This window comes from Pteropus alecto, unplaced genomic scaffold, assembly GCF_000325575.1.
Source record: "Pteropus alecto unplaced genomic scaffold, ASM32557v1 scaffold81, whole genome shotgun sequence".
Lineage (NCBI taxonomy): Eukaryota > Metazoa > Chordata > Mammalia > Chiroptera > Pteropodidae > Pteropus > Pteropus alecto.
The window spans coordinates 3,071,055-3,092,174 of NW_006433378.1; the positions used below are offsets into that span (position 1 = coordinate 3,071,055).

General features: G+C 37.9%; 1 pseudogene; it reads right to left on the reverse strand.

Moving 5' to 3' along the window:
* Window positions 1-14,920: 14,920 nt before the first annotated feature.
* LOC102884480 lies at window positions 14,921-15,654 on the reverse strand (annotated as a pseudogene).
* Between the last annotated feature and the right edge of the window lie 5,466 nt (window positions 15,655-21,120).

The following is a 21,120-nucleotide window of genomic DNA, read 5'->3' on the forward strand; positions in this document are numbered from 1 at the left end:
CCAGGCAGAAAAGTGACCGGGGGGAGGTGTCTGCTCTAGTCCAGAAGTTTCATTTCAAATTGAGAAAGCAGGAAGGAGCAGAGGCCTCAGGAAGGAGCCCCGGGGCCTCTTGGATGAGCTGGGACTATGTCGAATAGTGATTTCCCACCAAATCCCCTAGTGACCTGGTATAGGTCATTAGCGGTCATAGAGAAGTGATGGAGTGAGACCAGGTATTTTGCCTAAATCATAAAATGAATTTTCAAAGGGGGTCTCTGGGTAATAAAAATGTTTGGTGTTTTCCACAGCTGCTATATATTCTGGAGACAGGGGCAGGAAATAATCTCATTCTAGAAAATTTATCAGTTGGCCAGGAAAAAATATATAACACTTATAGTCATAATAGGCTCGACCCTTGAGAAATTAAAAAACAAAGCATATTCAACCTGGCTCCATCCATCTACTGAGTCAATATTTGCACATGCAAAACTTACAGGTATCAAATGTATATATTTGCTTTGAAAAGAATGTTTGAAGCTAGAAAGTATTCTATTCTTAGTGACAACCATTTGACATCTCCTGACTTTTGTTCTACCACACATGAAAATTTCTCAAGAGAAATTTTAATTCTTACAACTTGAAGGTTGTTAAAATTGCACTGAAAAAAAAAACATAGCTAGAAACAGAAAATTCTTATGTCTCTGGATCCCATACTCCTCCACAAAGCTTTATTTCGAATTTGATTCTGAGAGCTGACCTTCTGGCAAAGTGCAAAATAAATTCTCAAGAAGTAATTAACTGGTAGCTATAAAATAGTCATGGGAATATGAAGTACAGCATGGGAAGTATAGTCAATAATATTATAAGAACTATGTATAGTGCTAGGTGGGTACCAGGCTAATCAGGGGATCCTTGATAAATTATATAAATGTCTAACCGCTATGCTATATGCCTGAAACTAATATATAATGATACTGAATGTCAACTGTCATTGAAAAATTAACTAATTAATTAAAAGAAGCAATGGGAGAAGTCAAAGTGGAAGTGGGAAAGTAAAAGAAGGTGAAGGGAAAATGTTCTATTTGTGTTCAAAGAAAATTTCATGACAGTGGGGTTGTGATAGAAAAAAACTACGTTTCCGGCACCAGAAATAAAAGCATGTAATATGATAAATATAAATGCTACTTTGGAAAGAGTAAACAGAATGTTTGTAATCACAGCTGTCCTCGACCGAGGTTTGGGCTCTGTAGTTAACAGACCCTTTCAGCTCTTCGGTGTGTGCCTACAGGAAGTCTTAGCATTATCTATTGCTTTCTTCTGTTGGGCTTCACCTAAATGCATGCACACACACGCACACGCATGCACACACACACGCACACACCCATGCACACACACACACACACACGCACACAGGCCAAATTAACTGAAACACAGGGTATCTTAACGTAATGCATACTAAAATTTTCTGATCAGTTTCTTCATGTAGATGAGGCCATAGCCTCCTGCAATCCTTGCTAAGCCAGTCTTTGCCCTCAAAAGGCGTGGGTCCCCAATCTAGGAAAACTGGTCTGCAGCAGGGTTCATGCCTCTCAGCTCTCAACCTAGTGACCTATGTGCTAGCTTTCAGTGGGGTTTTTAAGCACCTGAACCCTCCCCTGACATTAGTTTGAACCCTCCTCAGCATGTTTCTTTCTCATCACATGCCACAGGTGGCACCACAGCAGAGGACATCAGGGCTGCCACAGTGATCCAGCCCTTCCAGGAAGCTTACGCAGATAAAACGTGCTTTCAGCACCTGCTCTCCCAACTCGTCCACCACTTTCAGTCCTTCACTCACTTTTTCACATCCCCTCCTCCCATGCCCCAGCATCAGGGCCAGCCCTCCACGTCCAAGGCCTGCACGCTGCACTCCTCCTGCCTTAGATACCCGTGGAGAGCTGAAATTGGCTTCTCTGGTGGGCGTCTCCACAGGGGTGTTTGCTGTGTTGGCTTTGTAGAGAAGCCCGAAAGGTAGGAGTTATCTACCTACGTAAGGTTAGATAAGAGCGGGAAGGTTTTCGATATGGAGGAAAAAGATTTGACTGGATTTGATGGGTAACGGCCAGTGATAAAGGTTTTGGGGCAGAGGTAACACATAGATGTGACTTAGTAACACCGCCCTGTAGATAGCCTGCTGGAATATTTGGAGGGAAAGTGTCTGAAAGCAGAAGGACCCGCTGGAAAGAGAGCAGGATTCTCCAACAGGGAAACCCCTAAGGCCTGAGCCAGAGTAGGGCAGAAGAAACATGAAAGACCTTGCAAAAGAAGACACCGCAAGAACAGGGCACAGAGTGGATAAGTGCAGTACAGGAGAGACTTTGAGCCCTGGTTTTAAGGAGAGGAGCAGTACCATGACCAGAAATACTCTGAGTTCATGTACACCTATTCCTAGAACGCTGGAACCTCTGATTCCCCCAAACAGAAATCACAGTGGCCTGAGGTGTGAATCCTGCTTTCCCCAGTTGTTCATTCGGCAAGCATTTCTTTAACATTTCCTACGTGCTAGGGCATTAAGAAGTCAGAAATAATTGAATAAAGTACAGACCCTCTAGGAGTTCATTAACCAGTGCCACAATTTACAGTTAATTATTCTGATTTCCTCATCCCTGAAACTCCTACTTTGTTCATGATTTCTCCTATAACCAATTATTATGCAACTATCATTGTTTAAATGCATGTTCTCCTTGAGTTATCACTAGCCACTGCTAAGGTGTGAATAATTTATTATGCTCCTTTTCTAGCTGCATTGACATGGAGAACACAGAACTTAGAGAACACTATTTCAAATGGAATTTCAGACATCACAAAGGACCACAGACCAAGGTCCTTCACAGCGCTTAGCAAAAAGGATCCTTCTTCTCTATTTCTCAGATGAAATTCTGTGCCTCGCAGGAGTATAGGCAGTACACTACACTGCACTTGGAGCCACAGGCCTCAGGGCTCTTTGTTCTGGAACATCTATTTTACTTAAAGATTTGGAGTAATTTATTGATTTGAAGTAGCTTATTTTAAAATCCTTATACCCAAACATTATGCAGTAGAATATAAATTTTACACAAATTTTTCATTTACCCAGGGCACTAAACAAGCTTAGTGCTGAGCTGTCTGGGAACTTGTAAAAGAGACTGAGGGAAAAGGGAGAGGTAGATAAGTGTGTCGACGCTCAGATGTACTGCAGGAAGCTTGGCCCATTTAGTCCCCACACAAGGGCAGGTACATCCTGTCTCAGCCAGGAGTCCCAGGCCCGGTCCCTGATCCCACCCTGCCTGCTCCAGCTGAGGGTGGCAGCCACTCGGGTGCTTAGAGGGCAAGGCTGGTGCCAGGAGCATGAACTCCTTCAGCTTCAGGCGGGGAGGTACCTTGAGTGGGAGTGGCCAGCTTACTGTGGACATAGTTTCATTTATAACTCTAAAATATTGAGAGAGATGGTATATGGCTTGCTTTCATACTGCTGAATTTGGTCAAGTGTTAATCATCAATTTCCAAAAAAAACACATGTCAGGGAACCATGTTAAACCAAAGCCCAGTGATACAGTTTGCAAAAATCCAGAATGTGAAAACTCTACAGGACAAATAAACAAATTGGAAGAGGGGAGAAATGAGGCTATAGAAACTACAGATTACATACAAGATATTTCGGAAACTATTCAAGCAGCTACACTGTACACCCTTTGCTTGGAATGAAGTAAGGGGACTATAACAATGATTCGTGAGACAGTCGGGGTAATTTGAATACTGATTGGATATTTGGCAAATCTAAGGAATTACTGTTTTGTTTTGTTTTTTAACATGTGGTAATGGCATTAAAGTTACATTTAAAAAATAATCTTTATCTTTCAGCAAAATCAATGAAACACTAATGGATGATATGGTATGATTTCTGGGATTTGCTTCAAAATAATCTCGTGGCAAGGAAAAAAAACATGATTAGATAAAGATGAAACAAGACTGACCAGGAATCAGCCTTTATTGAAATTGGAACATGGGATATGAGGGTTCAGGATACTAGTCTCTCTGGTTTTATGTAGATCTTCCACCCTCCCTCGCTTCTTCGCCTCTTTCCTTCCCTCCTTTATTCCTTCCTTCTAGCCATATCTATACACTAGACTAGAAGAAAAATAGTAGTTTATGCAAACAAATGCAGTGCCTTTAGATATTTGAGGAACTCAATTTTTTGAGCCAAATGTTTTCCCAATGTTAAATAGGAGTAGTACTTATATCAAAATATTTACTATATCAAGACAGTATATGAAGAAAGGCAATTCTGAATTCAGAACGAGCTTTCATTTAAATTTCACCTTACCAGCTGGGCGACCTTGAGCCAATCATTAAACCTTCCACAACCTCAGTGGCGGTTTTCTTACTTGTTAAACCATAATAAAACCACTTTGTTTTGCTTTGTCACGAAGATCAGCAAGAATGTTTGAAAAGTGCCAGGAATACGATAGGTTCTCAGCACACAGACGTTGCAACAATTCATTACAGACACTGTCATTCCTATTACTTCCACAGAGATTGAAATCCTTCGAGTAAAAGCGGAAGATATGATTCTTGACTTTAAAGGTTTCATATTTTACCATTTTACTAAAGGTTTTCTTGCGTTTTCTCTTATAGCAAATAGTTTCCCTTAACCTGAGACAGCAGCCATAGAAAATAGCAAGCAGTTTAAAGTTTAATATTAAATGTAAGTCTGATAATGAAATTTCCTTTGACTATTACATTTTATCTTATTCTTATTCCAGCTTCTGACCGAATTGTTTCTGTATACATATTTACCCACAAGAAAAAACTTATATCAGTCAGCGTATGTAAAATCCATCCACTTCTTGAAAGTCTAACAATATGAATGTAAAGTGACGTATTCCTTCAATATGAATGAAGGAATGTGCATCATCAGCACCACGTGCCCTGCCTTCTCTCTGGGAACCTGGAGAAGTATCCCTCTCCCACGTAAGCTCTACCCCTCCACAGGAGCTCTGGTCCCCTCCCCTCTTTGCCTCCTCAAGGACATCACTCCAGCGAGTCTCCTTTCCTCACCTGCATCTTCAGTTTCTCCCTCACCACTAGATTACTCCCTTGAGCATAAAATATAGCACCTATTTTTTAATAGCACCTATTTTTTAAAAAAGAAAACTTTCCCTTGACTCGATGCCCCCATTCAGCTTCTGCCCTATCTAGCTTCTCTGTACCGCAGAACGCTAAAGGATTGACTGTCTCTCACTTTCCACTCTCTCTTCGACTACTCTAATCATCTTTCATCCCCATCACACCCATGAAACAACTCTTATCAAGGACCTTCAGCCACACCAAATGCAATGGGCATTTCTTTGTCCTCATGCAACCTGACCTCTTGCTGCATTTTGACCCAGCTCTTCACATTCACCTTCTGAATCATTTTTTCTCTCAGTGCTCATGGTTCTTCCTAGTGTTCCTATTCCAACTCACTTTTTTTTCTTTTATACCCAGCTGCTAATTATAGAAGCTCAAGAAATCTTCAGCTTTCTTTTCTTCCAGACCCTTCCTCCTACCCCAGCCCTACCCCCACCACAGATCTTGTCTCGGCTCATGGTTTTAAATGCTCTTTATTTACTTACGACAAGCATATTTTTATCTCCAGCCCTGACTTCTCCTCTAAGCTCTGGCCCCATAAATACAATTATTTAACTAATATCCACATTTGGGTGTCTGATTGGCATCGCAAAGCTAACATTTCCAAAAGGGATTCTAAATTTCCCTTTAATAATATCCACCTCTTAGTTATGTGTATAGTGGAGAAAAAAGATCTAAGGACACCAGTAGTTTTGCAAAAGTTGCTTTGAAAACATTTAGGTTCCATAAATCATTCAACGAAATTATATTATAGACACAGCTGAGCGCTGGACACCAAGAAGGATGAAATGAGATTTTGACCATCAAGGAGCTCAACATAGTAAATAAGTCACAGCTAAATGCTCTGGCTTCGATATCTGCTGCTCGCCAGTTGTCTAAACTTGGCAACTTAAGTCTGGCCTTCAGTTTCCTCATCTGTAACATGGAAATAATAATAAAATAATCATTTTTCTTTTCTCGTATGATCATTATGAGTATCAAATAAAGTAATATATACTTATGAATATATATATATATATATATATACACACACATATATACACACACACACATATGAGGATTTCAGTGCCTGGCACATAAAAAACACTCAATAAATGTTAACTTTTCAATAAGTGGCTAAAATTATATTTCTATTGTCCTTTGGAATTCAAAGAATCTTTTTCATTATTCCTGGAAGAGAGACAGACTATAAATAAATGTGGAAATTATGCAATACACTTGAGAGTAATACATAAAATAATATAAGTTCTGAAAGAAAATGTTCTCCAACAAAAGGCCAAACCAAACATTTGCCTCGTAAAACATCTATTGCAAGGAATGCCTTTTTCTCTATCTTATGGTTACTTTTTTTATCTTACTCATCTTTGTCTTATGGTCATCTTTCCTCTCAAGCATTCTCAAACAAATCCCTCTGTGCCCCTCCCATAGCTTTATATTTGTGAGGACTTTACTGACAAACAAACTTTCTTGTCTCTATTCAGAGTCTATAAATAATGAATTAGTGTCTTCAGAGATAAAGGGAGGATTAGTTCTTTCATATACTAGAAATCTCACAACAAAGTCAATGGCATATTGTAATGCTCCCTTATGCTCACCCTTGATAGAGCATAGGAGGGCAAGTTCTGTGTCAGGAACTTCCTCACCAGGACCCAGGAGAGAAACATTAAACTACCTCTTTTACAGGTGAGGAAACAGACCCACAGAGATTAAGTTTCCTGAGCTCCCACAGCTAATGCGTGGCAGAGCTGGGATTCAACAGACACCTTCCCTACTACACATCATCCTATATCCCCCTTGCACTCTGGGAGACAAAACTGCTCTCCTAGAGCATCCTCGGGACATCTGAAGATCTCTAATCTAACTCAGTGTCATCCAGGCTCCCTGCTCTGATTCACCCTTGGGAGATTCTCAGAAATTCATTCACTCTACTTGAGAAACTAAGACTTTGCCAAGGTCTACCCCAGAGTAGGGCTGAACTGCTGAATTTTGATATTCTGACTCTTTCTCAATAAAGATGAGAAAGAGTCAGATTGAATCCTGGAGTCAGGCAGGGCGGAACTCCTGGTAAAGGCCAGAAACAAATTTGCCTTGGAAAATAGGAAGAAAGAATAGGCTCCAGAACCAGAAGACTAGATCCTCTGTGGATTCATCATTTTCTAGCAGTGATACCATATGTTGCCTCACTTCTCAGAGCTCCAACTTCCTAATCTGGAAAATGGAGGTAGTAGAACCTTCTGCATATCTAATATCATTATACTGATGATCAAAAGAAGTAATGGAAACCGTCCAGGTGGCCCTCAACAGGAAAATGGATAAATAAACTGCAGTATGTCCATACAGTAAAATATTTCTCAGCAACCAAAAGGAATAAATTACTGATATATGCAACAACATAGATGACTCTCAAAAGCATTATACTAAGGAAAAAAAGATATGTAAAAGATTATATGCTTCAATTTACATAAAATTTTCTAGCAAGAAAATCTAATCAATGATGATAGAAATCAGGGTAGTAATTGTATGGGGCTGAGGTGGGGAGAATTGAGAAGGGAAATGAGGAAAATTTCTGGATGATGAAAATGTTCTATATCTTGATAGAAGTATGTGCGTTTGTCAAGACTAATCAAATACATGCTAAATATCTACACCCTTCACCATATGTAAATTGACAAAATTAAAATTCTGAGATGTCCTAAATTAAATTATAGCAGGCTAGAGGCTGGGAGGAAGAGATAAGATAAGTTAATCAGTTAACAGAGCCACCAGCAGAAAACCAACAAAAGACTGCTTGCATCCCTGAATGTATGAAATTTTGAATCAGCTTCCAAGAATCTGTTTCAACTGTTACCTAGAAAGAATAGCCAACCACCAGATGCCACCGAATCTTGTTTATAAATGGACTCTCTAGACTGTTGCTCACAACCAGAACCATCAAATACCATCGAATACTTCTTTCTAGTAGACTACACTCCAATCCCAGAGCTTTCTCTGATTCACCCCTCCCTTTATCTATAACCAATGTAAATGCTTTCAACATAACTTACATCTTTCTTCCCCAAACTCATTGCATAAAAGAGCCCTATCAACCCCAGGAAGGCAGACATGTTGGTCTCCTAGCCCTGCCACTAGTGGTTTAGACTGCATACCTGAGGATCTGGGTTTTTTTCTGGATAGCATATGGCTCAATAAACCTTTTCTTTCAAGACAACTTTTGGTGTTGAAGGTTTTTGTTTAAGAAATGGTACCTTAATAAAAGCTATATACAATATAAAACCCTTTGTAAATAGAAGAGCTTTATACAAATGTAAAATGCCACAGTCGCTTACCAAAAAATTAGTCCTCTTTACATCACTGCTTGGTTGACAACCTCATATGAATGACTTGGGGTGGCTCAAAAAAATGCACTTAATTGAGGTTACTTTCTTTTATTATCCAAAGTTTATGATCGGATCTGATTATAGTGCACTTAATTGAGGTCGCTTTCTTTTATTATCCAAAGTTTATGATTGGATCTGAACATAGTGATTTCTGAGAAAAGCAAATAGCATACAAATAAAGCAACATCAAGTTTAGAAATAATGAGTCATATTCTAATAGCAAATTGGCATATGGGCCATTCCACAGCATATATACATATTCTCTAAATCAGACTCCCTAGATATCCACAGGAAAGGGAAGTTGCCATTTAAAATTTACTCCAAGACAGCAAACAGCAATAAAAAGAATAATAGCTTTCATATTAGTAGACCAGCCTCTTCCAGAATGTTCTTGTTTCTGCTCACAACAGCCTCACAAAGCAGATAGCACTATCTCCATTACACAGATAAAAAGATAAAGGCTCAGGAGCAGCTAAATTACTTGCCACTCGATATATGCCAAGAATCAAACATGTGTGTGTCTGACAACATAGCTTCTTTACTCTAAGCTGACAGATTTTATATGTATTTTCCATTCTTACTTATTGTTCTAATGAGTTATCTTCACAGTTGTAGGCTATTTTCTCATTACATGACAATCATAATAGTAATATCTAACATTTACTTATAAAATGTCAGGAATTTAACATGGATTAACTCATTAAACACTTAAAACTTAATAGGAGGTAGACATTATTACTAGCCTGATTTTCAAATAAAGAAATTGTCTAAGAAGAGTAAAAGAACTTTCCCGGGATCACGGACAATGCAAATAGCAGAGCCAAGATTTGTGCCTGCATGAGCACCCCGACCATTGCACTATCTTTTCTGAATGCCAGTCGATGGGCAGCTTACATTTGAGAAACCCAAAGTTCAAGGCATTATACAATAAGATTAAAACCTTTAGATCAGAAAAGAGTAAAATTATTTCCAAGTTTCCTGGGAAAGATCTGCAACCAAAGGCTAGTCCAAGATTATAAAACAACGTACATCTTCTATTTATGTCTAACTTATAAGAGCAGTTGGGACTGTCAGTATATCTACAGTAGATATGAAGACAATAGAACTTTACAAATCTTTATTAACAAGTATCCTAAAAAGGTCAAAAGGTCAGGACATGACTCCATCATGATTGACCATCTCAGCAAATTTCATTCATGTAGCCCGATGCTTCACCTCAATGCCTCCAAATAATGTGTCAGATTCTCAGAGTAATGGTTCACTGTACAGTAATAAAAGTAGAAGGTGGGGGCGGGTATAAGAAAGGTTAGAGTGAGTGGAGAAAAGGAAGAAACCCAAGTGTTTCTGATACTCTTCCTCCTCTTCCGCCTCCTAAAGAATGACTGATCTAAGGCTCATATTCCTATACAGGGCTCTAATAGTTTAGCATCAGAACCACCTGGAGCAGGGGAACGGTCTAACAAGTCCCCAGGTGAAGCTAATGCTACTGGTCTACAGACCACACTTCGAGAATCACTTTTCTATATTAATCCCTAGCAAACCTTCGCTTAAATATCTCCAACCTCAAGGGACATTGAAGTGAAATTAACACTGTCCACTCAACAAAGCCGGAAGTTACAATTGTATTTATTGACAATGAGGAAATATTACCAAAAGTTAAGTATTGTAAAAATAAATTCTAAAGATATTTACTTCTGAAATACAAACAACAAAAGTTATTGAATTTTACTAAAAAATAAAAGGTCTTTTTTTTTTTTTAATAACTATCAGCAAGCCCAGTGCTAAATTGTCCATGTACAAGGTTTATTCCTGGTCGGAAGAAAACCCTTGCAGACTCAAAAGCTAATATGCAGGTTCTGCATAAACATTGACAGAGTCTCAGTTGAGCTCATTTAGCTTAACAGGTCTCTACTTCTACTCACAGTGAGGAGCAGAGATCAATAAAAGCTCCATAACGCTTTTCTGTTAGTCTCCAGACTTTCTTTGCACAAAATGATAAAAAATGAGCAAGAGTCAGTACTGTAATAGACTTAACTCATGCCTACCTGCTCATTAAAGCTCTCTACAGTTACAAAGAGGCACGTGACACTTCTTAGGGGGTTTCTGTGTTTTTCTGGGATCATTTTAGAGATACCCTTCCACTTCATTTGTTACCAATTCACCAAATCCTAGATATGAAAGAGGCCTTAGAAATCTTTAAGTTTAACTTTCCATGAGCCTATATTGCAAGGATCTTTCCTACAATATCCTTAGGAGATATAAATCTGACAGTCTTCAAAAGAGGAAGACACAGATCTTCAAGACTTCTCTCGGAGTCATTTTACCTGGCTCCCTGACCTATTCTTCATGTGATATGCTTGTTGATTAAAGTAAATCCTTCAAACTATGGTACCTAAGACAACCTTGGAAGGGAGTCAAGACTGCTGAACTAATTACCATAACAAAAATAAAAGCTCCATGAAGGGAGGAAATCAGCCTGTGTTTGTCACTGTTGTATGCCAGAGTGGGCAAAGCTGGACATAGGTGCCAATAAACTGTTTATTGGATAAATTAATGAGATCATCACAGGTATCCATAGCTGCGATAACATTTTTTAATTTTCTAGAATAACTTTAAATGACTTGTCCTGTTGCCAAGCTCCTAGAAGGCTACAAAGATACAAATTTTGGCTTCAGAACAGAAGGTATTGTATTTTATACCTAAAATACTTGCTAGTGACACTTCAAAATAGTCAGAGGAAACAAAATGTATCAAACAAGCTCTAGATGCAAATATGAAACATTAAATTAAATATTAGTTTTATAAAAATAAAGCTGCCATACAACCAGTAATTCCTCCTCTGGGTATTTATCCAAAGAAAATAAAACCACTAATGTGAAAAGCCATATGTACCCCTATGTTCATTGCAGCATTATTTACAGCAACTAAGATATGGAAACAACCTAGGTGCTCATGGATGAATGAATGAATAAAGAAGATGCAGTAAATGTTTTCAATGAAATATTACTCAGCAATAAAAAAGAATAAAATCTTGCCATTTGTGACAACATGATGAGCCTAGAGGGTATTACACTATGTGAAATAAGCCAGACAGACAAAGACAAATATCATATAATTTTACTTTAATATGGAATATTAAAAAAATGAATAAACAAGACAAAACAGAAACAGACCCATAGATGTAGAGAACAAGCTGAAGTTTGCCAGAGGGGAAGAAGGTGATGAGGACAGAAGGATTTAACTGAATACAGAAGCAAGAAAGCATTTTAAGTGTTTTTATAAGTGTCTGTACACGTTGCAATATGTGTCCACAGCTTGCTTTAATTATGTCCTGGCAGCGACAGTGGGGGACTAGATACCACTCGATCACCTCTAACTATTGATGTTTGCCATGTTTCAACCCCCAAATAACTTATTAACGTATGCTCAATGAACCAGCTGAGGTCAGCTCACACACAGCAATTCAGAGAGAGGGAACAGGCACTGGCACATGCAGAGAAAAGCTAGGGGACAGAGGGACAACCCCCAAAGGGGCTTAGTTCCTATGTGTTTGGATTCTCCTGGATTTTTGAGGCAGCATCCTGACCTGCGTTTTCCTCGAGCTGTTTGAATGAGTTCCTTGCCAAGAGCTGGTTGGGGTTGGGCATTCGAAGGTGAGCTGAAGGATATCCTTGGGAAACATGGAATTCCAGGTATCTAGCTCCCAGGGTAGGAACAGGGGCTAGAAGGAGAGGAGGCTGAAGGCCTCTGAGCGAGTGATTCGAGGAGGTTATCTCTGGCTTCAGGAGGAGAAAATTTAAATACATATTAGTGTTGTGAATTTTTTTGAATTTTTAGGTTTAGTTGGATCCTAGCAAATCTCTCTCTCTATATGAACATAAGATCTACTCAGAAAGAAAATTAAAGCTTCAGTTAACCCATATAATCCTAGATTATAATTTTGCCACTTAAAAAAAAAACTTTCATTATCAACTTCACTATTAAGGAAGAAAACTAATAACCACTGAGCACCCTCTATATGCAAGGCCATGGGAAAGACTCCTTTACAAACATCATCTTATTTATCACATCAATATGTGCTTTCAGATTGCCAGATAATCTAGATTCTAGATAGCTATTGAAACCTACAGTAAACCAGTTAGGCAACTTTTGTGTTCAATTTAAATTAAACGATTCAATAGCTAAATTGAAATGTAAATTTCTAATACCTAACACACACCTTGCACCTGTGTTCAGGGACTAGAATTGAAGAAAATAAACATTGGCTTTAGTAGATGAGAGTAGGAAAGATATTTGCCAATCAAGTCAAATCAAATACTATTTGATATAGCCGCATAGGACAGGCATTTTAAGCACTTTATTATTTCCTCATAAACAAACAAACAAAAAATTCAAGGGCTGCAAGTGATATTTTAAAAGGATACAGAGAGGGCAAGAATGGTCATCCCATCCTTCGCAAGAGGCACAGAAGGTCAAAAATCTCCCCTAATACAGAAGGGCTCAAATAAAACTGTATAGTTTGATTAAAATGCAGAGTGTCACCCGACTGCCTTTTCCACTAAAACCTCCCTCCCATCTCTCTTTCTCTATCCTGTCTCTCTTACCAGCTGAGCCACTTTTTATTCCTCTTTTTATTCTAGGGAAGAATCGTCTGCTTGTATCTCTCCCCATCTTTTCAACATCCCATCCTCGTTTCCCCACTCTTTTCCTCCCTTTTTTCTCCCCTAGCGGCCATGATAAATTGAAGCCTTCAATTTTATAGTTCTTGATTGGAAAATTTTATAGTTCTCCCTTAAGAATGCCTCAGCTTTTTTTAAATGAGCTCCAGTCTTGTTTAAAACTTCAAGTTTGTATAATTACTACTAAAATTGTCATGAAATCTGCTAAGTCCAGAAAACCTATTTCGAAGCCTTCATGAAAGATAACTTTCAGATGGATTTGTGAAAAGCAGATTTTTGCAGACCTGGAGAAGGAGGACACACTGCAAGAGGGTATGTATCTAGGAATGCTTGATCACTTGTAAAGTCAATCGTTGAATTAAGAAATAAATAAATAAAAAGCGTGATGAAAGAAAAACCCCAGTATGGAAGATTTGGGGCAAATAAAATATACCATTACCGAGATATAATGAACTCAAACTATTACATTGTTTAGGTATAAAGAATGAAAACCTGAAGCAGAAAAGAAAAAACAGTTTGTCTTGATATAAGACATTTTTCAAAAGTAAAGGGAAATTATGAGTGCTCACTTTGTTTCAGCTATTGATCTTCTTAATTGCTCCTTCCTTTGTTATTATTGATTTCAAAATCAAAAAAGAGGGCTTAGCATTTATTCATTTGCTCATCCCTCAAATGCCTGCAGTGAGGAGGGGTGAGATGATGGGGAAAAGGATAGTATCTTCTTCCTCTGCAGCTTCTAAACTTAGAGGCAGCTTCATAACCAAATGCCTCAAAAGGGAGGACACAAATGTTGATATATTGCTGACTGAAATGACTTGTCCTGCTTATAAACATCAGAGAACAAAAAACTGCTCCAAGATTCCTCACAACTTCAGAGCCACTATCAGGTCTCGCCACAGGTCCTAATTCACAGTTCTGTTATTTGTCCCTCGAAATCAGTTCTTTTATTGCTACGTGCTATGAGCTGCATTCAGGCTCTCTTCTCCTGGGACCTGAAATATCCTGAGGACTTACGTGTGGATTTGCAGTTCCCAAAGACATCCCAGAGAGACTTCTGAGCACGCTCTGTGTCACATCCAAACGCCACTGCAGGAAAAATAGCTTTCACCCTTAAAACCTGGAACTGATCATGTATTATTCACACAATAGTTTGAGGAAAACACCTAGGTAACCTGTTACTCAAAATTGTATCTCAACTTTCCTCAGCAACAACAATAATCTGATTCTTTTTCTTGTAAGAAGCTATGAGCCTTCTTAAAACTAAGATGAAAAACTAAGATGACAATTTATATTTAATTTTCTCCTGAATTAGATTTGGATATTTACTATGGAAATGCACCTTCATGACAAAGGTCTTTGCTTTCTTATATTTGTCATCTCTAAGAAACTCCTAAATAGAAATGTTGAACAGTTCTATTCCCTCCAAATAAACTCCATTAACTATGTTAATGGAAGATAAGGTTAACATGAAATAAAACCCAAGTAGTGCAAATATTTTACTGTAAATATTCATGCTACCTACTACCTATTTTATCAGAGTTGCTGACAAATTAAAACCAACACCAAACCCAAACAACTTTTTTTCTCCAGGTCCAGCAAATTTAATACACAAGTCTCAAAAGTCAGTGGCAAAGACGAAGTGAATAAATAAAAACAAAGTCAGAGGAAGAGGGCCACATAGAGAGGAGCAATAAGTGGGCAAGTTCGCTGGAGCAGGAAGCTGTCCTTCCTTGGGCGTCACATCTCATCCAACCCGTAGTCTTCCTTGGGGAAATCCTCCACAGTCACAACTGATGGCCTGACAAAGGCACCTACTTGGCCTGGCATTTAAAGTAGCATTTCCCATTCACACTGCCATCATTTTTTCCTAGTGGCTCATCATAGTGCACACCAAGCTAGTAGCCAGGCTTGAAATCTGTGCATCTTACATACATGACAGTGCCCAGGTGAGGGGACTGCCCAGACACCGGCGCTTCACAGCCGCTGCCCACAGGGATGGCACTGGCCTGGGCCTTCTCCTCTGTGGGGCGCTAGATGGTCTCAGCCTCTCACTGTGCCCGCTCCTCTTCGTTGTATCGGCCTAGCTTGCTGCCCTTCAGGAAAGTGAACTGAATCTTGCCTCCGGTTGTAGTCTTCTTGTGAGAGCTTGTCTTTCTCCACCTTGGACACATCCTCATACTCTCCAAGGCCAGCACCGCCGTGGTCTATGACGTGGATGCGGCAGCCATCATCGGGGTACGAGCCCCGCCAGGCACCCTCCCGACTCAGCTTGCTTCGCTGTACAACTCGTCATCAGCACCAAACAGCTCCAGTTCCATGCAAGAAGCAAGGCTGCACACCACAAGCTCTAGTTTACACTTGAACTCAACTATGTTAAGGCCGTGACTGTACCGCTTTTCAGAGAGAAAGCTATTGAAAGAGCCGCTGATGAAAATGGTCACTGTGGGCGCCGATAAGCCGGTCACCTCCATCTCGCCACGCCCTGCCGGGGCCGCAGCCCGGTCTGCCCCCAAACACAAAATTTTTTAAAGATTATCTCTCATTTTCTAGCTAAGTCACTTCCTAATAAACAACTTGTCTCTCATAACAACCCCAGATTCAGAAGTCAAGCTCAGGAAATTACCAATTTCATGGACCTCTAGAATCATTTGAATATAACGGAGTTACAAATGTTACACTCACATATGCTAAGAGTCTATTTCCTGGCCTCTGTTAAATGTTTACCTTTCCTTTATATTCATTGGTTTGACTCTCAAACAATTAATAAAATAATGAATATGTGGTTAAGAGTGGTTCAACTCACATCTTCATCTGCAAGTTCTACTGTGCTTCACTCACATCTCAGAAGTCCCCTCTCCCTACTTATATTTTCCTATTGAGAAACAATACTCTATTATCACAGATTTTAACCTGGCTCCCTTGAGAACTACTTCCTGGAGTATTAGGTTATTTCTTTTTTAGGCGTTTAAAATTGAAAGTTTCTTCAGCTTGAGCCCAGGCATCTTGAGCCGTCATCATCCGTCATCCACTTCAGACCTGAAAGTCATGAGTCAACCACAGTGGTTCCTTCTAGGCCACATTGTGTGATACCCTTAATGATGAACCTCCCATTTTCATCATTAATAAATTCTCAGTGGTTCTCTTTTCCCCTTTCTAATAAGAATTATGTAATCAGGGGTCTAGCACGCTCCTCTTGGTCCATTTGGACCCCTCACCTTGACAATGTATTCCTGGTTGGTAAGTGTTCTCAGTAAATACTAGATACACATTCCCTGCTATCCTTTTAATTGCAGTAATTTAACACCTGTTTAGTCCATCAAGGGCTTCTCTATTGGATGCTCAACCAAATGCTTAACTGAATGCTCAATTCTAAAGCCTGAAGCAGAGACATTCTAGGAGGTGTCAACTCATAAAAAAGACCCCTACCAATGAAACATAAGTAGAAAAGAGTGTCTAGATGATTTGCTATATCTTTAACTCCATCTTTGGTAATCAGGTCTTAACTTTCATTAAGTCAAGATTCTCACATCAATGAGTCACTGAAATGTGACATAGAGATAACTGTAAGCCGCTTTTCCAAACTCTTTGTTAACTTAGGAGTTTAAGAAAGAAATATATCTGCTGAGTGAAACCCTTCTTTTAGCCCTAAAGGAGCTAGATGATATGACAATATACATGTTTAACGTGGTATAGTAAAAATCACTTGGTGCCACTCCTCTTTTTCCTCCTGATTTTTTCCATGTGCTTCTCAGCTTAAAGCCTTTTAGAATTAATACAATGCTAAAGGACAATTCTGAATTGTGCTCTAATTTCATATTTGACATGAACCGAGTCCCTTCGGCCATGCCAATTAACCTGTTTGGCCTTAATATATCATCCATAAGTTAACTTTCCAATTAAATGGGGTTAATATTTTTTGTTTTCTTAATGGGGTGCTGTAGTGAAAAGAAAATATTATGAACTTTCTATGGATATGAAAGTAATTTCTCAATTCACTTCAGTAAGTACAAAGACTGCCAACCACAATTTAAGATACTAAGTCAGGTAGGAGGAATGCAGGGTTGACTAAGACATGGTTCCTGGACGTTACTGAGTTTCATTCATATTTGGAGTTTAGAACAAGAGTTAAGAAAAAAAAAAAAGAAGGGCAAGACTTGTACACTGAAAACTACAAACACTGCTGAAAAAAGTAAAGATCTAAATAAATGGAAATAAATTCTATGTACATCGATCAGAAGACTTAATATTGCAAAGATAATATACTCCCCAAATTGATCTACAGATTCAATCTATAGAAAGGGATAGAAAATCCCTACCAAAATTTAAGCTGCCTTTTTCACAAAAAATTGACAAGCTGGTTCTAAAATTTATATGAAATATAAAAGATTGTTTTGAACAAAATTGGAAAAAACTATTATCTCCCAATTTCAAAACTTATAACTACAAAATTTATTACTACTGTAAAGCTACAGTAAACAAAACAATATGATATGGCATGTGTCTAGATTTATTGATCGGTAGAATAAAATTGAATGCCCAGAAATAATCCTTTACATTATGGTTTTCAGTTTGAGCTGCTATAACAAAATATCATAAACTAGATGGCTGATAAGCAACAGAAATTTATTCCTCACAATTCTGGGGCCTAAAAGTCCAAAATCGGGGTGCCAGTATGGTCAAGTTCTGGGAGGGCCCTCTTCTGGGTTACAGACTGTCAACTTGTTACATCATCATATGTTAAAAAAAAAAAAAAGACCTAGCTCTCTGGCCTCTTCTTATAGGGCACTAATTCCATTCATACGAGCTCTAATCTCTTGACCTAATTACCTTCCAAAGGCCCCAATCCCAAATACCACTGGTAATCCATCACAATAGGGATTAGATTTCAATATATGAATTGGGGGGGTGTGGTGTGGTACATAAACATCCAGTTTGTAACAAGGGTCAGTTGATGTTGGCAAGGATGCTAAGACTATCTAAAGGGGAAAAAATAGTCTTTTCAGTAAATGTTGCTGGGACAACATGATACCCACATGCAAAAGAATGAATTTGGATACCTACCTCACACCATGAAAAAAAATTAACTCAAAAATAGATCATACACCTAATTGTAAAATCTAAAACTCTAAAACTTTCAGAAGAAAATACGAAGTAAATCTTCATGAACTTGGGTTAGCAATTATTTCTTACATATAACAACAAAGCACAAGAAAGAGAACATAGAAAAAAGAGATAAATTAGACTGTATCAAAATTTATTAAAAACTTTAATGTTTCAAAGAATACCATCAAGAAAATGAAAGACAACCCATAGGGTTGGGAGAAAATGTTTGCAAATCATATCTGACAAGGGACATATCCAGAATATATAAAGAACTCTTACAACTCAACAATTAAAAAGACCCAATTAAATAACCTAATTAAAAATGGGCAAAGAAATTGAAAAGACATTTCTCCAAATATATACAAACAACCAGCAAATACATGAAAAAATGCTCAATATGTTTATTCATTAGGAAAATGCAAATCAAAACCACAGAGAGATACTAGAATGGCTAAAATCACAAATACAAACAATAACAAGTGATGATCACAGTATAAAGAAATTGGAACCCTTGTACATTAATGGTGCAAATGTAAAATAGTGCACCCACTTTGGAAAATTTTTTGGCAATACTCCAAAAAGTTAAACATAGAGCTATCATATGATCCAGCCATTCTACTTCTAGATATATACCCAAGAGAAATGCACATATATGTCCACACAAAAAGGTGCATACAAATGTTCATAGCAGCATTAGTCATAACAGCTCAAAAGTCAAAATGACCCAAATACCCCTCAAAGAATGAATGGATAAATAACATGTGGTATAGCCACACAATAGGATATTATTCAGCAATTAGAAGAAATGAATAACTGATAAACACTACATGAATAAACCTTGAAAATACTATGCTAAATAAACCAGTCACGAAGACCACATGATTCCATTTATATGAAATGTCCAGAACAGGCAAATCTGTAGAGACAGAAAGTTGCTAAGTGGTTGCCTAAGCCAGGAGGTATGGATGAAGGAATGGGAAGTCACTACTAAAGAATATGGGATTTCTTTTGGGAGGCATGAAAACATTCTGAAATTAGATACTGATGATATTTACACAACTCTGCAAGCATACTAAAAACTACTGAACTGTATCTTATAAATAATTGAATTTTATGGTATGTGAATTACATCTCAATACGTTGTTTAAAAAAAATAACAGGTAGAAAAGCATGACAGCCATTTAAAAAATAAAAATATGGAAATCAATATAAGCTTTTGGTCATTATTTGCAGTGATTCGGTTTCAACTTACACAAGCAATGACATGTAGTGACCTGCCTGATGTTTAAAAGTCTAGTCCTATTGAGAAGTATGTCTTTGATGATTATTACATGGTTTGTGAGATGCTTCACCAGATTCCCCTGATGTGTCCCATAAAACTGTCATATCGAGTTTAAATACAGGTCACTAGATCAGATATTGAAGACTGGGACAGACTACCCAAAAAGGACTATGGCCTCATTTCTGGTTGCCACATGTTTCCACGAGTTTCTCTTCCTGCTGTTTATTCTTGATGTCTGAATTTTCTTGTTGCCTTATTTTCTTATTTTCACCCTAGGTTTGTTCTTTTTATTCCTAATAGCAAATCTAATCTGAAAATTTAATTTGACAGTAATTAAAATAATACATTTACAATGAATGCCAAATGCTCCACAGAAAAATGTCACGTTAGAGCAGCTATGGATTTTCATAGTATATAAGAGTAAGAGAAAGTTGTTTTATTGAAAATGAGTGACAACTCACTCAGTAGGGATTAGGCAATAATGGGGCTGAAGTCCTCCCTTCCTCATTACACAACTATTCATTATAGCTGAAGAGTTTTATTCCAACTTAAAGATAAGAATGGAAATCAGAAGATTGTTACTAATGAAAAGCTTAAAAGAAGCAATAAATCCCTTAGCAAAGACAAAGTAAGTTTGTTTTGGGCAAAGATGTAGTTACATGTCAAAATCCAAAGTAAAATGGTTTATTCATTCATTCAAAATATTTGGTGACAGTGATAATCGATTTTATGTGTCAATTTGACTGGGCCTTGAGGTACTAAGAAATCTGTTCAAACATTATTACGAGTGTGTCTGTGAGGGTGTTTCTAGATGAGATTAATATTAGAACCTGTAGAATGATCAAAGCAGATTGCTCTCCCAAATGTGGTGCGCCTAATCCAATCACTTATAGACTCCAACAGAACAAAAAGGCTGAATAAGAAATAACTTCTCTGCCTGACTGTTGATTTGGGTATCAGTCTTTTCCTGCCTTCAGACTAAAACTGAAAAATCAACTCTTTTTGAGTATCAAGCCTGTCAACTTTTGGATTGGAATTTATACCATCAGCTTTCTTGGGTCTCCAGCCTGCCAACTATAAATTTTGGGACTTCTCAGCCTTCATAATCAAGTGAGCAAATTCTTTATATCTCTCTCTCCCCATCCCTCCACTCCTTCAATAGATAGATGATAGATGATATATAGATAGATGATAGATGATAGATGAAAGATGATAGATGGTAGATAATAGATGATAATAGATAATAGATAATTGGTTCTGTTTCTATGAGAACCCTGAAAAATAGAGCAACTTTAGACCAATTTGTATTTCAGATATTGAGAGTTCTGCCATTACTATTCTCAATTAATTAATCTCTCTCTCATAAAATAGGAAATTATCTTTCAGTTAATTTCTACTTTCAAAACCCAAACATTTTTATTTTTTATCAACTACTTTTTTAGAAAAAGTCTTTAAAGAAATGAAGGAATTGAAGAATTTTGTCTCTAAATATGTAATACTGAATTAAAGTATATTTTATATTGGTCTGGAATATTAGAGTAAACAATGGGTC